At 45.0% G+C, this 18,172-nt stretch overlaps 1 pseudogene; it reads right to left on the reverse strand.

Annotated features, from left to right (window-relative positions):
- The window catches only part of LOC103276527, a 32,588-nt pseudogene that overhangs the window by 14,065 nt on the left and 351 nt on the right, over nucleotides 1-18,172 (reverse strand).

The raw sequence follows: 18,172 nt of genomic DNA on the forward strand, positions 1-18,172 counted from the left end.
TCCTGTTTCAATCTTCTGCATGTGTTCAGTCAGTTTTCCCAGCACCATTTACTGAATAGGTTCTCCTCTCCCCAGTGATTGTTATTGGAGGTTTTGTCAAAGATGAGTTGGTTGAGGAATTGAGGCTTTGCTTCTGGAATCTCTATCCTGTTTCATTGGTCTGTGTGCCTGTTTTTGTACCAATACCAGACTGTTTTGATTACTGTAGCCTTATAGTAAAGTTTGAAGTCTGAAATTGTGATACCTTCTGCTTTGTTTCCTTTGCTAAGGATTATTTTGGCTATTCATGGTCATTTATCTTTCCATAGAAATTTCTGTATTGTCATTTCCAGGTCTGAGAAGAATGATGTTGGAAACTTAATGGATATTGCGTTGAATCTATAGATTGCCTTTGGTAGGATGGACATCTTAACAATGCTGATTCTTCCTATCCATGAGCATGGGATATTTTTCCATTTGTTAATGTGTCTTCTTGAATTTCTTTGAGCAGTGTTTTGTAGTTCTCGTTATAAAGATCTTTCACTTCTCTGGTTAGGAAGATGCCGAGGTATTTCATTTTTTTGGTGGAACTGGCAGTTGCGGGAAGTGCTAGGGGAGGGAGGGGCATACCTCATCAACAAGGGTACCTGCATGATCAATGTTTGTATATCTAGCCCTGAATTGTACCCCACATCTTTATAATAAATAAATAAATTTTAAAAAATAAATAAAAAACAAAAGAATAGGCAGGGCCCGGTGGCTCATGCCCTTTGGGAGGCCGAGGGACAACCCTCCAAGGACCCACTTTGGGCTCCTCCTTTACCAGTCCTAATGGTCCAGCCCCTCACATGGGATGTAAGAATATGTGGTGGGCCTGTTATATTTTTCTTATCTTAGAGCTTCTTGTTGAAACTCCAAGACTACGGGAGGAATCACACATGACGTCTTGTACACACACATTAAACAAGAAAGTTATTAACAGGAGAAAGAAAGAGGGAGGAATGGGAAAGAGAAACATTTTTTATTAATGTGAGCAATGTGAATGTGCATTTCCTAGCCAAGCAAAACCTCACTTTGCGGGAGCAAGAGACCCCCAAGTGGTCGTTCCTAGTACTGCATGCTGTGTTTTTCCCAGGCGACTTACCCACTAATACCTCACGCATGGGGGTCTGAATAATGACCCCTCTTCCCCAAACGTGTTCGTGTCCTAATCTTTGGAATCTATGAATATGTCTCAGTCAAGTTAGCCTTCTGTAATAGAATCACAGACTGGGTGGCTTAGACGACAAGCCATTTCTCATAACTCTGGGGACTGGAAGTCTGACATCAGGGTGCCAGCATGGTCTGGCTCTGATGAGGACTCTCTTCCTGGTTTACAGACAGCTGCCTTCTTGGGCCCTCACCCAGTGGAGAGAGAACACTCTGGTCTCATCGTCCCCCATAAGGGCACTTACTCTACTCACAAGGGCTCCACCTTCATGATCTAATTACCTCCCCAAGGTCCCACCTTTACATACCATCATTCTGAAGTTACAGGCTTCACCATATGAATTTTAGGTTGACACAAACATTCAGACTACAGCAGTTCCCCATATGTTCCCAGTCTCGGCAGACCATCACTGCAAAGTAAAGACACGGTTCCTCTCTGTGACTACGTTATCGCGACACTGACTCCAGGTCTCCTGGCTCTCCCCTCAGCTCCAGCGCCTGAAGACATCACAGTCTCCCCCAGGCTGAATGAAGGTTCCAAAGCTCACAGTCCTGGGGTGCCAATGTGCTGCCAGTCTTGGATGCAGGCAGGAAGGTGGCCTCCTTCCCTCGGCTCAAGGCTATACAGTGTCTGCAGAGCAGTGCCCCTGTGGTCAAGCAAATTCTGCCTGGGTCTGGTACTCACTTCCCCAGTCACAGGCCCTCAGGTCCACCCACGGCCTCAGCCCTTCCTTCCCTGCATACCCTTCCGGCTTGGGCCAAGGCCTCGCTGGACCCGCAGTTCCAAAGGAAGGAAAACCTTCCCTACACATCTCATAAATAGATCCCAAAGGAGGCACGATGGAGGAGGAGAAGCTTCCCACTGCCCATGCCTCCAGCTGCACTCCCTGCTCCTTCATGGGCCCAAAGCCCCAGCCTTTTCCCAGACACCCCCTTCTAGCAATCCACCACACTCCAGAAAGCAAACTTGGATCTCTAGCAATGGTCCTCCATCGACAGGACACAGAGACATCTGGGGGGCCTTGAGAATCCTGACTCGGTGACTGCATCCCAGACCAGTTACCTGGAGCCCCTCTCAGGCTGTAGGGAGATGCCTCTGTTTGTTTAGTTTTTGGTTTTGTTTGTTTGTTTGTTTGTTTGTTTGTGAGTTGGAGTCTCTGTCGCCTAGACTGGAGTGCAGTGACATGACTGGAGTGCAGTGACATGACTGGAGTGCAGTGACATGCTCACGGACACCACAGCCTTAATCTGCTGGGCTCAGGCGATCCTTCCGCCTCACCCTTCCAAGTAGCTGGAACTACACGCACATGCCACCACACCGGCTAATTTTTTTATTTATTATAGAGGTGAGGGCTCACCAAGTTGCCCAGGTTGGTCTCAAACCCATGAATCCAGACAATCCTCTCACCTTGGCCTCGCCTGTGTTTTTTTAAGCTTCCCAAGGGAAAAGATCCTTCTCAAAGATAATCAATAACCCAAACTAGCAGAGTGGAACTGCTGATACAGATGGTTCCTTAAATTTCATTTTGTCAGATTAAGTACAGTGAAATCTAAAAGTGTTTTTAAAAATAAACAGCATATCTTAAATCAGAAGAAGATGGCAGAGGCATTCAGAATCCTGCCCACATAATTCTAAGTGACTATTCGAGGCAGCAGCTGGGACCCAGGGCTGAGTGGACCCTTTAACTGCTTTTGCCTGATGTTTTTATTTTTAAGAGGCAGAGTCCACTGGAGTGCAGTAGCATGTTCATAGCTCACTGCAGCCTCAAACTCCTGGACTCAAGCTGTATCCTCCTGCCTCAGCCTCCCAAGTAGCTGTGTCTATAGGTGTGAACCACCACATCTGACCAGCAGCTCTACCATCCTTACTTAGACCAGGGGTAGATCCAGGTTTGTGGAACCTGAAGGTTTTGCACTTTAGGGGACTTCCCTAAGAAAAGGAACACAAAACTGAATTAAAAACTAGGCACACTGGCTGGGTGCAGTGGCTCACACATGTAATCCCAGCACTTTGGGAGGCCAAGGCAGAAGAATTGCTTGAGCTCAGGAGTTGAAGACCAGCCTATGCACTATTGAGTTCTACAAAAAAAAATTTTTTTTAATAGTCAGGCATAGTGACACGCGCCAATAGTCCCAGCTACTCAGGAGACTGAAGTGGGAAGATCATCTGAGCCCAGGAGGCCAAGGCTATGGTGAACCTTGATCACGCTACTGCACTTCAGCCTGGGTGACAGAGTAGATTGCTCAACTCAAAAAAAATAAGAAAGTCGGGCTTGGTGGCTCAGCCTGTAATCCCGCGCCTTTGGGAGGCTGAGATGAGTGGATTGCCTGAGTCCGCGGGTTCGAGACCCGCCTGGGCAACTTGGCAAGACCTCATCTCTACAGTAAATCAAAAATTAGCCAGGTGTGGTAGTGCACGCCTGTAGTTCCAGCTACTTGGAAGGCTGAAGCAGAAGGATCCCCGGAGCCCAGGAGGTCGAGGCTGCGGTGGCCGGGAGTGGCCACTACACTCCAGTCTGGGCGACAGAGTGAGACTCTAACTCAAAAAAAGAAAGAGAGAGAGAGAGAGAGAGAGAGAGAGAGAGAGAGAGAGAGAAAGAAAGAAAGATCAAGCCAGCGCGGTGACCCACACTTATAATCCCAGCACTTTGGGAGGCCAAGGTAAGAGGATTGCCTGAGCCCACGGGTTCAAGACCAGCCTGGGCAATTTGGCGAGACCTCACCCCTACAATAGATCAAAAAATTAGCCAGGCGTGGTAGCGTGCGCCTGTAGTTCCGGCTACTTGGAAGGCTGAGGTGGGAGGATCGCCTGAGCCCAGCAAGTCGGGACTGCGGTGGCCTAAACAGCGTGGCACTGTACTCCAACCTGGGTGACAGAGTGAGACCCTGACTCAAAAAAGAAAAAGGAAAAATCAAATCTCAAGTGTGTGGTTGACATCGGATACTGCAGGAGAAAAACACCTCCACTGGTCTGTTGATGTGTGACATTTTCAGCATGGCCTTTGTTTCCTACCAAAAGTTAAGACCTTAAAGCAAATGGGTCCAGGAGGAGACATGCGTTGATTTCACTTAGACTAATTGTAAGAGAGGCTTCTGAGCCAAACACCATTTTAAAAATCTTACTTGGCTGACAGTGCCAAGTATTTGCAAACACAATGCAGACAGAAAATTCAGCCACAAAACTGAATATTTCTCCATGCTTTTGGTTATTTTGCTATGCTCAAAGAAGAAACTAGAGTTTCCAGCTTGTGCGTGCAGATTCTGTGTGGAAACACACAATGAACAGCACATGGGCTGAGTGCTTGTTCTTCTTTCTGGTTTCTTCTATTCCTGGAGCTCTGAGTAGATTGCTATCTCCTAAAACACACAGAAGTTTTGATATTTGTGGGAACATTAGATGGTTTCAATTTCCCTTTGCTTATCAAGGTTTTTTAAGCTGTTTATATTCTGAAACAGTATTGTGGTTTGTTTTTGGTATTTTTAGCTGTGACATAAAAATCAGGTTGGGAAAATAGCTTTAAACTACCAATAAAAGGCATACAAATGAGCGTGTTTTATTTTAAACTAAAAAATATCCTTTTTTCTTAAATAATAAGAAGAAAGGTAACTGGAAAGTCAGTCCATCCAAAAAGGAAAATGGAAACCCTCGTCTCTTAGCTGTCTGTACTTGCATAAAGATAAACCACCCCGGCTTAGAAATAAGTGACGATGGGCAGGGTGCGGTGACTCGAGCCGGTAATTCCAGCACTTTGGGAGACTGAGGCAAGAGGATTGCCTGAGCTCAGAAGTTCGAGACCAGCCTGGGCAACTTGGTGAGACCTTGTCTCTACAATAAATTTTTAAAAATAAGCCGAGCGTGGTAGCGCGTGCCTGTGGTTCCAGCTACTTGAAAGGCTGAGGCGGAAGGATCATCGGAGCCCAGCAGGTTGAGGCTGCAGTAGCCATGAGCAGGTCACTGCACCCCAGCATGGGCGACAGAGTGAGATTCCAACTCAAAAAATAAATAAACAAATAACAATGTGAAACATCATGAAACACTAAATGCAGCATGTGAGAGAAGTTTTAGCAGAGATCAGCTGTAAGTGACTGGCTAATGAGGATAAGTTTGGGTGAGCACACACATTTCTATTAAGTTTTATTCCCTTTGTTTTAAATTGGAACTACCCTGCAACAAGTGTTGCACATTTAGAATTAATCTCAACATTTGGTTCCTTTCTACGTAATCCATGCAAGATGAGGAGTTCGGAGAAGCAGGATTTGACATTAAAAAAAAGTTTTTTCTGGCTGGACACAGTGGCTCAGCCTGTAATCCCAGTACTTTGGGAGGCCAAGGCGAGAGGATTGCCTGAACCCGGGGGTTCGAGACCAACCTGGGAAACTTGGTAAGACCTCATCTCTACAATAAATCCCAAAAATTAGCCAGGCGTGGAGGCGTGTGTCTATAGTTCCAGCTACTTGGAAGGCTGAGGCAAAAGGATCGCCTAAGTCCAGCAGGTGGAGGCTGCGGTGGCCATGAGCGTGCCACTGCACTCTAGCCTGGGTGACAGAGTGAGATGAGACTCCAACTCAAAAAAAAAAAGTTTTTCCTTAGCCTGGCATGGTGACTCATGCCTGTAATCCCAGCACTTTGGGAGGCTGAGGTAGAAGGACTGCTTAAGGTCAGGAGTTCAAGACCAGCCTAGGAAACATAGCAATACCCCATCTCTACAAAAAATATATAAATGATCCAGGCATGGTGGTGCATGCCTGTATTCCTAGCTATTTGAGAGACTGAGGTGGGAGGATTGCTTGAGCCCAGGAGGTCAAGGCTGCAGTGAGCCGTGATTATGCCACTGCACTCTAGCCTGGATGACACAGTCAGACCAAAACCTGACTTTAAAAAAAGTGTTTTCTTGATTGATTAGTAAATATAATCTTCAAATATTTGGATATTTTTTAATATAAAAGAGAGATGAATAATGGCATTCTTGCAGCATTGAGGAATTATGTAAAACCAGAAGGCTCATCCAAAGCTCACAGGTAAATCTGACAATTTGTCTCCTTATAAAAGGTGACAATATAAAATTAGTCTGAAACTCTACAGTGGCAATTCAAATACATTAGTAATATAGAATAAATGCAAATGACTATGATGAAAAAGAAATCATTTTATTTAAGCTATTGTCATAACAGAAGGTCTACATGTAAACAGAACCCAGTAGGTAAACTTCACAACCATAAGTCCCTATCATTCCTTATCTCAGACCTTTCTACTGTGGGTGTAAGTGACCCAGGGGCTCTCAAAACTCATCCTTGTAGCCTGGGCAAAAAAGGTTGAGGCGAGAGGATTGCTTGAGCCCAGCAGTTCGAGACAAGCCTGGGCAATGTAGCAAGACCTCCTCTCTACAAAAAAATTTAAAAATCAGCCTGCCGTGGTGGCACTTGCCTATAGTTCCAGTTACTCGAGAGGTTCAGGCGGAAGGATTACCTGAGCCCAAGAGGTCAAGGCTGTGGTGAGTCATGATCATGGCACTCACTACAGCCTGAGCAACAGAGTGAAACCGTGACTCAAAAAAAAAAAAATTAGCCAGTAGTTGATGGTGGTGTGTCACCTGTAGTTCCAGCTACCTGGGAGGCTAAGGTTAGCCATGACCTGTGATTGTGCCACTGTACTCCAGCCTGGGAGACAGAGTGAGACCCCTGACTCAAAAAAAAAAAAAAAAAAAAAAAAAAACCTCATCCCTGTGCTGTACTCAGAGTGACTGGTTCCACTGAGGCTGCCTCCTTTAGATCTGTAATTGTTCTAGAAAATTTCCTTTTGTGTGATGGTCACAGCATGACTTAGTCCTTTTTTCACGTACTCAGGTACCTCCTGTAACTACAAACAAAGGACCACGGTTTCTCTTCCTTGATCAAAAAGTTAACATTTTATCTTTTAAACATGAAGTATTTTGTAGAACTGTGCTTGGAACTGCCCGATAGAGATTAAACTATGTTTTGGAAATTCTGCCAAAGTTAACTTACATAGTATGTTAAGAGTATCGCTTCTCAGCCTTTTGGCTAAGATCAAGTGTAGTAAGAGTCGTACTTTTTTGATTAAAAAAGGAGAAAAGATAAATGCTCCTGAGTCCAATTGTCTTTCAGGGTTGTGGTAAGACTGAAGGGAATGTTTTCACAACTGTACTAAGAAGCCACCCCTCCTCTGGGCCACCCTGCCCCACCTTAGCTTGGTATTCGACACAGGTGGGCTACAAGTAAATAGGAGGGTAGCAGAAAACACAGGGAAAAAAGCAAGCTTCAAGGTTCACTATGAGGATCAGATGAAATAAAGAATGAAACCTGCTGTGTGAACTGGGAAACATCACAAGACTCTTTAGAAAGAGTTTCTGCGTTGTGCCTAGATCTATTTAAAGCAAGAAACCTGAAGGGACATTACTACCCTTTGGGTAAAACCTCAAGATCAAATTCAAAGACACTGAACACACAAAGCCATTTGGAAGCAATTTAGACACACCCAGCTGGTAACAGGTCATAGCATCTCAAAACCTGTAAATGAATGGGAGGGACATTTTTTCCTTTTGTCCACCAACTGTATTTAGTAGAAATTTTGGATTGTGTTGAAATTTTTCTGAGTGTGAGGATTGTATTCTTTTTTTCTTTTCTTTGCCTTGGATGGAATTAGATTGCCTACAGACATTTATAATCTGAAAAAGTAGAATTTTATGCAGCATTTATTCAGAGGCTCAGTCTCAGATTGAGTAACTATATCCTTGAGTCTCAAGCCTTTTCAACACACACACACACACACACACACACACACACACACACACAACACACATACATATATGTATATATACACATGTGTGCATGTAATACATATTTTATATATATAATTTTGCTTGCCGATGCAGGAAGAATTGGGGGGGAGGAAAGAATTTTAACTTTTCTACAGCTTTAAACCTTTTTTTTTTTTCTGAGTTGGAGGTCTCACTCAATTGCCCAGGCTGGAGTGCAGTGGCATACTCACAGCCACCCCAGCATCGGCCTGCTGGGGTCCAGCGATCCTTCTGCCCCAGCCTTCCAAGCAACCAGAACTACCAGCGCATGCTATCGAGCCCTGCTAATTTTTGATTTTATTGTAGAGATGAGGTCTTGCCAAGTTACCCAGGCTGGCCTTGAACCCGCAGACTCAGGCAATCCACTCGCCTTAGCCTCCCACAGTGCTGGGATTACAGGCTGAGCCACCAAGCTTGGCCTTTAGACCTGTTTGAAAGGAAGTTCTGAGGCAGGGAAGGAAACAACCTAAGAAAAAACAGCTTTTTCTATGTTCATTTGTTCATTTGCTCTTCAAATTCTCACTGAGTCAGGTGCTAGGCTAGTTGGGTATTTGAGATGTTCTTAGTTGGAGCTTTGTGTTGGCACAAAAGAAAGTGATTTTCAGAATATTCTTTCCAAAAGTGTCATGTCCATTCTCACAAAACAACAATAATGTATCTCTAAAAAGACAAATAATGAATGAGAAAATCCAACATTAACTGATAACAAGGCTCCTATTCAGATGCATGGCAACCAATCTCTATCGCTTATTAAAATATATATATATATGACTAAAAATGACTGCAGTAAAACAGAGAACATGCCGTCCAGAAACCTCAGACATGACAGCACAAGACAAAAAGCCAGAACTCCAGACTCTAACTGCTCACCATAGCCACACTGATATTTACTCTAATTCCATGATGTTTTTATTGACCTTTATAAAAATGCTGTAAATACTAGTGGACACAGCAACACCTTACATGTTGAGGCTTTTTCAAGTTATTTGAACTCAAAAATCTTTGGCATAGTCAAAGTAGATTTCACTGCATTGGAGAAAATTGCGGCAGATTTTATGAATTCATTAAATTGATTTTCTTTAAGATACTTAAAGTATTACATAATTGTTCCAAGTCGGAAAGCAGGAAGTGCTCATTAAAAAGGAAAGTTAAGATTAGGTTTTGTTGTTGCTGCAGCTGCTGTTGTTTTGGGCAGAAGGGAGTTTTCTTGAAAGTAGTGATTTAAAAGCCTTTAGGAAGGGCTGGGTGGCTCACGCCTCTAATCCCAGCACTTTGGAAGGCAGAAGCAGGAGGATTGCTTGAGACTCAGAGTTCCAGACCCGCCTAGGCAACATAGTGAGACTTTGTCTCTACAATATTTTTTTTTTAAGGAAAGTTGGGTCCGGGCACAGCAGCTCAAGCCTGTAATCCCAGCACATTGGGAGGCCAAGGTGAGGGGATTGCCTGAGACCAGGGGTTTGAGACCAACCTGGGCGACTTGGCGAGACCTCATCTCTACAATAAATCAAAAAAATTAGCCAGACGTGGTGGCTTGCGCCTGTAGTTCCAGCTACTTGGAAGGATGAGATGGAAGGATAGCCTGAGCCCAGCAGGTTGAGGCTGCAGTGGCCGTGAGCATGCCACTGCACTCCAGCCTGGGCAACAGAGTGAGACTCTGACTCAAAAAAAAAAAAAAGAAAGAAAGAAAAGTTGGGGCAGAATCATCAAGAACAAGAAACAAAGACTCAAGGGGTATGAGCTTCTCAGTAGCCACCAGGTTACCATGAGAGGCTCTTCCCTGATAAGCCACATTAGCCTTAGCAACCTGCAAGGCTCTGTGTTCCTGGAAAATTGAACGTCTAACACAAGAGGCTTCAGAAGACATGGTATTAGGCATGGTCCTTACCCAGCAGGAGTGTCGCCCACGGTCAAAGGGCTAGGTGGGTAGGGTTGAGGACAAGACAATAGAGAACAAAGGAGAGTAAACTCAGCAAAGAAGCTGCTCTACCTTTCCTAACCTATTTTCAGCCATATTTTTTAAATGTCCTCCTGGGTTTGGAGTTGGAAAACATGCAGTTATTCGTTAGGAATAAAAAGTTGTAACCTGAGGAGTGTGGTACTGCCCTACGTTTAGGAGCCAGTATTCTGGAGAACGATACTAGGCCAAGACGAAATTCCCACTTTCTCTTCTCATAAATGCCCTCTGCTGGGCATACAACTTATCAGGGGGGACTATGGCAGGACGAAAGTGTAACAAAAGTCCAAAGTCCCTCATCCATCCTGTTGCTCTTAGGTCAGATCTCACACCCAAAGTGTGAGGGACACTGAGGCTGGGGACACTGAGCCCAAAGTGGAAACTCTGAAACTAAAAAGTTCTGGGTCAGCTCTTGTCTCCAAGGGCTCTCTAACTGCCCCCCTCCTCATCATAAACAGCAGGGGCCTGTGTATCATAGACTTCCTTTGCACTAGGAAATCCAAGATCATTGACAAGCTTCTTTCACTTTCCTGGGAGATGGCAAACCTAGCAGCATCTCCTGCATTGCCACTACCACCATCCTGTGACTGCAGAACAAAAATGGCAAGGTTGACTGGGTAGCTCACATCTGTAATCCCAGCACTGTGGGAGGATCACTTGAGCCCAGGAGGTCAAGACTAGCCTGGGCAACATAGCAAGGCCTCATCTCTACAAAAAAAATCAAAAGAATTAGCCAGGCATGATGATGTGCGCCTATAGTCCCAGCTGCTTGTGAGGCTGAGGCAGAAGGATTTCCTGAGCCCAGGAGGTCAAGGTTCAGGTAATCATGCCACTGCACTCCAGCCAGTGAGTGACAGAGTGAGACACCCCGCCCAAAAATTGTAAAGTACAGGAATGTGTGGAGGTGTGAAGGTTTTCTTTTAAAAAGCATGGGCACGTTCTTGAAGTGACAAATCCATTGGAGGATGGGACATGGGAGATGATCTGGGGAAAGGCAAGGAGAGCCAGGATTTCTGAGATCTTGACCCTCCCAGAAATGGTGGCTCTGACTAGAGAAATCGGTATGTTCTTAGAGAATTTGTAAGAATTCAACTGTGAAGTCTTCAAATTCTTACTTGTAACGTTCAGAGAATATTCTTGATTGCTTGATCTTCAATCAGGCAGCGATACCTTCCAGTCATCATTTGATAATAAGGTTTAATATGAGAATTAAGTACTCGGTCAAGAAGCTGAAATTATAAGCTGAAGTATCTTACTCAGTCCAGGATGCTATAACAAAATACCACAGACTCGGTGGTTTAAACAACAGACATTTATTTCACACACAACCTTCTGAGGATGAAGGCATTAAATAATATGTTCTTCTGTGAGGAAATAAAATGACTACTGACAAGAAACATATTAAGATAATGCATGATGCTTCTAAAAGAGAAAATGTTCTACATTATTAATGAAATCAAAGTTTTCTTTTCTTCTTTTTTTTTAAAAAGAGTCTCACTCTGTCGCCCAGACTGGAGTGCAGTGGTCGCTCCCGGCCACCACAGCCTCGACCTGCTGGGCTCCGGCGATCCTTCCGCCTCAGCCTTCCAAGTAGCTGGAACTACATGCCCGGCTAATTTTGATTTATCGTAGAGATGAGGTCTCGCCAAGTTGCCCAGGCGGGTCTCGGACCCGCGGGCTCAGGCAATTCACTCATCTCAGCCTCCCAAAGGTGCAGGATTACAGACTGAGCTACCGAGCCGGCCAAAGCTTTCTTTTCTTTTTCCCCTTTTTGCATTGTCTCTTTTTATTGTTTGTTTGTTTTTTGAATGTGTGTGTTTGTTTAGTTGGGGGTCCCATGCTGCTACCCAGGCTGGAATGCAATGGCACATTCATGGCTCACTGCAGCCTCAACCTCCTGAGCTCAAGCGTTATTTCTGCCTCAGCCTCCAGAGTAGCAGGGACTACAGGCGCATGCCACCACACTCAGTCAATTTTTTTCATTATTTTTAGAGACAAGGTCTCACTATGTTACCCAGGTTGGCCTTGGACTCCTGAGCTCAAGTGATCCTCCCACCCCAGTCTCACAAAGTGCTGGGATTACAAGCATGAGCCACCATACCCGGCCCATTATCTCTGTTAAATGGCACATTCATAGTGTGTGCAGTGATAGTTCCTGGTGTTCCTTCTGATGACAGACTCACACATGGGAAAACTTCTCTAAATTATAAGACACGCAACATGGTGGTTATTATGCCTTCAGGGTTCTGACTGCCTGCATATTGCAACAAAAGACATAAGAGTTCCAGCTATCTGGGTTAGTCATCTCACAAATCATAATTTGAAAATTAGATTTGTCATACTACCAAAGAAATATCAAAGCAAACAAAAATCTACACGGACTTTAAAGTAAGTATGCACTGATATAAGATTTAGAGGGGGTAACTGTCAACTTTCTGAATGATCTGAATGAGATGACACCTTCGATTACAAGTTTTATTGGTCTCAGAACCATTTGGGGGGTTATGGGGCAAAGATTTAAAATCTTTGAATTTCTAAATTTCAAAAACTCTAGATTCAATATATTTAAGGTGACACATGTTTATCAGCAGAATTTTAGCAAGTTTTGATATGTGGTATGTTGATAAGAAAGAATATTTGAGATAGCCTCCATTTGGTCCCTCTCTGACCTCACAGCTGTTGCTCAGATTTGAGCCTCTTTCATCCTCATCTTCTGGAAATTTCCCTCTTCACTCTGCAGAGACCAGGAAGCCTTCCATGGTGGCTCATGCCTGTAATCCCAGCACTTTGGGTGACTGAGGTGAGAGGATTGCTCGAGCCTGAGAGGTCAAGACCAACCTAGGCAACATAGTGAGACCCGCCTCTACAAAAAAAAGTTTAAAAAATTAGCCAGATATGGTGGTGTGCACCTGTAGTCCCAGTTGCTCATGAGGCTGAGACAGAAGGATCACCTAAGCCCAAAAGGTCGCGGTTGTGGTGAGCTATGACCATGCCACTGCACTCCAGCCTGGGCAACACAGTGAGACCACAACTCAAAAAAAAAAAAAAAAGATATTTGAAATGTGACATATATTAAAATTGACCGATGAGTCCCTTAAGTACTCATAATTCCTGTTATTAAAAGTCTCATTTGTGCATGAAACACATGGATACGCAAAATCTAAGAAACCACATATTTTCCTACTCCTGGAAGGCTTCCTGGTCTCTGCAGAGTGAAGAGGGAAATTTCCAGAAGATGAGGATGAAAATGGGTCTAGGTGGATGGAGAGACCCTTAGATGCTGTTTGAGGATGTTTGCATTTCACCCTGGAGCCACAGCAGCCACTAACTAGCAGAGGTCTAGAGTGCCAAAGAGAGAGGCTCAAACCTGACCAAGAACTGTGAGGTCAGAAAGGGACCAAATGGAGGCTATCTCAGAAATACAATCCATTAGGTCTCTAACTGATTGAAGGTTGAAAATTAGATGCCGACCCCATGTGGGGTTGTATTATTCTTCTATTGGTAACAAATGACCACACATTTAGCAGCCTCAAACAACACCCACTTCCTGTCTCTCAGTTTCTGTGGAGCAGGAATCTGGACCTAGCTTAAGCTGGCCCTCTGCTCCCGGCTTCATTAGGCTGCCGTGAAAGTGTGGGCTGGGATGTATTCTCGTCTGGAGGCTTGACTGAGGAGGAATCTGCCACTAAACTCATTCAGGTTGCTGGCAAGATTCACATGACTAAGGCCCTGCCCCCTCCCCCCCCGCAACACTCCCTGCTGCAGTGGCAAACCTCTGACTTTTGTCAGCTCTGACCTGTAGACCCTCTTCCAAAGAACTCACCTGAGCTGGCCAGCTCACCAGCGCTTGAGAGGAGGGGTAGAGATCTTAGAATTTTGTCTGCCTCTGAGGTAATAGGAGATGAGCAAAATTGTGAGTTTGGCTTTAGACATAGGAGCTGGGAGATATCCAGTAAGGTCCTGCAGGTCAGAGGAAATATGAGCAATTGAGGTTGGAGAATTAGATTGGTTGACACCATAGGAATGAATACAGGGCCAGAGAGACTCACAGACATCAACTAATGGGGTGGACCTGAATTCCAAGCAAAACATGGTGTCCAGTCAGACGGAGTGGCTCACACCTATAATTCGGGAGTCCGAGGCAAGAGGATCACTTGAACCCAAAAGTTCAAGGCCAGTCTGGGAAAATAGCAAGTCCGCCTTTCCACCAAAAAATAAAAAAATTAGCCAGGTGAGGTGGCATGTCCCAGCTACTGCAGTCCCAGCTACTCAGAAGGCCGAGTCCAAAGGATTGCCAAGGCAACAGTGAGCTGTGATGGTGCCACTGCACTCCAGTCCGGGCGACAGAGATCCCGACTCAAAAAATGAAAAAATTTGGCATCCATGTGTAGTTGTCCCTTCCTAATCTCCTGACACTCACCTTTCTTCTTTGAGTTGTCCTATTTGGCAGTGATTCTCTGAAGTAGTTACCAACTGTTTCTCTGCATCTGGGTTTCTGGAGAATAATTATACTCTCCCAAGTGGTCACTGTTCCCAGGAAAATTCTCTGTTTTCCAGGGAGATGTGTATTCCCATGGATTCTCTGTGTGTTTAGTCAAGTTGGGTTAAACAGAGCTGACAGGGTTTCTGGAAACTAAACTCTGTCTCATGCTGAGAACCGAAAATTGCATCAAGGGAAAGCATGATCTAACATTGTTGTATTTTACCATGATGTTTTCATTAGATTACCACGTTGTCAAATTGAAATGTGTTCATTTTGAAACAATTTTGTTTTTTGAGTGAATCTGTAATCCATAGTAACTTGTTTAATGTTTACATTCTCTAAATTCTAGAATAAAGTCACATCATTTTTCTCTCTGAAGTACCCAACCTGTGGTCACCTACCCTCATACCTCTCTCCTTGTTTTCCCTCTTAATGCCCCTGATCTCCTTCAAATCTGCAAAAAAGAATAGAAATATATTTATCCCGCTCTTTAAGCTAAGATCAGACTTGTCACCCTGCAACCTGCAACACATCGTTGACCCGAGAAGAAATGGATGTGTGGCGCCCCCTGCTGGAGAGTCAGAGCTGAGCACACAGTTTCACATAGGGGCTCCTTCAAGGAGAGGAGAGATGCCTGAGGGCCCAGGGAGATGTCCTAAGGCTATCCATTCCCAGCTGCTCAAATGCCACAAGGACTCTCTCCTAGGACGTGGGGCCATGGGGCTGGCCTGCTGACTTTGGCCAGGACTTCCTGTTCATAGGAGTCCTGTTCTCTGCACAGGAAGGGGTAATGAACACTATAAAGCGCCTGCTCAGGGTCAGGCGTGGTACCCCACGCCCATGCTCCAGGCAAAAGGACAGCTCGAAACACCACATGATTGGTGGACACTTCTTCAATCAAGGACACTGGTCAGATGCCTATTTTGCATTATTTCAATAGGCAGGAGCTAGAAAGTTCTACCTTCTTGCAATTAACATATTTCCAAGAAGGGTTTTATATTAAGGGTAAATTTTATATTTTCTTAACATTTATTCAGATTAATGGGAGAAACATTTTCACCAACTTGTCAAACTGTAATTGAGTATTGTAAACGCATAACCACGTTTTCTCTTCAGCCCAGCCCACTGCTTACTTTCATTTGCCAACGGTTTCTTTCTTTTGTTAACTCTACTATGTACTCATTACATTTTGATAAATGTAATTGTAGTGACTTATGGCTTCTACTCTAAATTACTTCTTTTTGCAATATTTTTTCACCAAACCTTGTTTCATTCAAGCAATAATCTCATTTATGGATACCCAATCTAATTTATTTAAAAGCTCAATAGATATGATCAAATGATATACTTCCAAAAATTTTTACTTTTAATGTCCGAAAATTGGCCAGGCGTGTTGGCTCATACCTGTAATCCTAGCACTTTGGGAGGTAGGAGTGGAAGATCGCTTGAGCCCAGGGGTTTGAGACCAGCCTGGACAACATAGCAAAGTCTCGTCTCTACAAAAAAAATCAAAAAATTAGCCAGATATCGTGGCACGTGCCTGTAGTCCCAGCTACTCAGCAGTCTGAAGCAGGAGCATCGCCTGAGCCCAGGCGTCGAGGCTTCAGTAAGCTGTGATGGTGCCACTGCACTCTAGCCTGGACAACAGAGTGGGACTTTGACTCAAAAAATAAAATAAAAATAAAATATATAAGGCCGAGCACAGAGGCTTACACCTATAATCCCAGGACTTTGGGAGGCTGAGGTGAGAGGATTGCCTAAGCCCACAGGTTCAAGACCAGCCTGGGCAATCTGGCTAGACCTCATCTCTACATCAAATCAAAAAATAAGCCAGGTGTGGAGGCGCATGCCTGTAGTTCCAGTTACTTGGAGGACTGAGGCAGAAGGATCACCTGAGCCCAACAGGTCGAGGCTTCAGTGGCCGTGAGTGCACCACTACACTCCAGCCTGGGCAACAGAGTGAGACTCCAACTCAAAAAAATAAATATAATAAATATATATATATATTCTTTACCAAAATGTTTACGTAATATATTTATGGTTTTTAAAATCATTCATATACTGGCCGGGCTCGGTGGCTCAGCTGGTAATCCCAGCACTTTGGGAGGCCAAGGCGAGTGGATTGTCTGAGCCCACGGGTTCGAGACCAGCCTGGGCAATTGGTGAGACCTCATCTCTACAATAAAATCAAATAAATTAGCCAGGCATGGTAGCGTGCGCCTGTAGTTCCCACTACTTGGAAGGCTGAGGCGGAAGGATCACCAGAGCCCAGCAGGTCGGCACTGGGGTGGCCATGAGCATGCCACTGCACCCCATACTGGGCAACAGAGTGAGACTCCAGCTCAAAAAAAGAAAAGCATTCATGTACTAATAATTATCAAGAGAATTTAATCCAAAAGAAAAAAATCTTAACACTTAGAGCTTTTGCTTATAGGAAAGTAAATAGTCATTTAAATTTTTATACATATTCTGTTGTATTCTACATTTAGGCCACGCTTGGTGGCTCAGTCTGTAATCCCAACACTTTGGGAGGCCGAGGAGAGCGGATTGCCTGAGCCCGCGGGTTCCAGACCCGCCCCGGCAACTTGGCGAGCCCTCCTTGCTACAATAAATCAAAAACTAGCCGGGCTACTTGGAAGGCTGAGGCGGAAGGATCACTGGAGCCCATCTGCGGTGGCCGGGAGCGTGCCACTGCACTCCAGTCTGGGCGACAGTGAGACTCCAACTCAAAAAAACCAAAAAGAAATTCCACATTTAACAAAATTCTGTGAGAAATGTGGAATGGAAATAGAAATTTGAAGGAAAACGAATTTTAGTATACTTACAGTATATGGAAAATTACATCCCTTGCAACTATTAAAACTGTTTTTTAAAAAAATAACCCCAAAGCAATCACTCCTTAAACAATGTGGGAGTGGTTTCGACAAATTATTTTAGGACTACTCTGGGAAAAGTTAACATACCTGGGGTTAATAATTTTACCTCCAAGGATTGTTGTAAGGATTGAAAAGAGAAACACAGTCAAAGACGCTCATAACAGGGGAGCGAGACTACTTTCTTCATTAATTCCTAGGATCATGGGACTGAAATACTCAAATATTTCTACTCTTGGTCACGGCGCTACCAAGAATTTGCTAAGAATATTTTGCAAATCAAGTTTCAGAGTGACATCAAATTGGAATACGTGTGACCAGCAGAACGTCCATTCTTCGGAGTCTACTGGGACAGGGACGCGATGGGAAGCGCAGCTGGTGGGGGGGCCAGGGGAGGGGGCAAAGCGTCGTGGGATCCCCCAAGCCTAGGAACCCAGGGTGTGGAGTGTGGGCTCCCCAATGTTGGATTTCAGAGCTGTACTGAAGGCGACTCCTCAAACTCCGCCGTAGAAGCACCAGGTCCTAGCCCACCGGGAGCAAACCGTTAAGCACTGCGCGAACCCAGCATCCAGCCCAAAGGTTTCCCGGACCCTTCCTCCCGGCTTCTGCTTCCCGGGGAACGCCAGCTCCAACGCCCCGCCCAACCTTGTCCCTTGCGGGGTGAGGAGCGGGGCGCCGGTGGGCGGGGCGACGTCCGCCCTCCGGGCTTGGCTGGGATTGGTGGGCGAAGGGGAGGGGCGGAGCGGCGTAAGTCCTCTGGACCAGACAGGGATTCGTGGGTGGGGCGGGGGCGGAGAGAGGCGGGGCGACGCCAACCCTTCGGGCCCGGCCGGGATTGGTGGGCGGGGCGATGCCGGGG

The sequence above is a fragment of the Carlito syrichta genome, unplaced genomic scaffold (assembly GCF_000164805.1).
Source record: "Carlito syrichta isolate Samal-C Ts95f unplaced genomic scaffold, Tarsius_syrichta-2.0.1 Scaffold316215, whole genome shotgun sequence".
Lineage (NCBI taxonomy): Eukaryota > Metazoa > Chordata > Mammalia > Primates > Tarsiidae > Carlito > Carlito syrichta.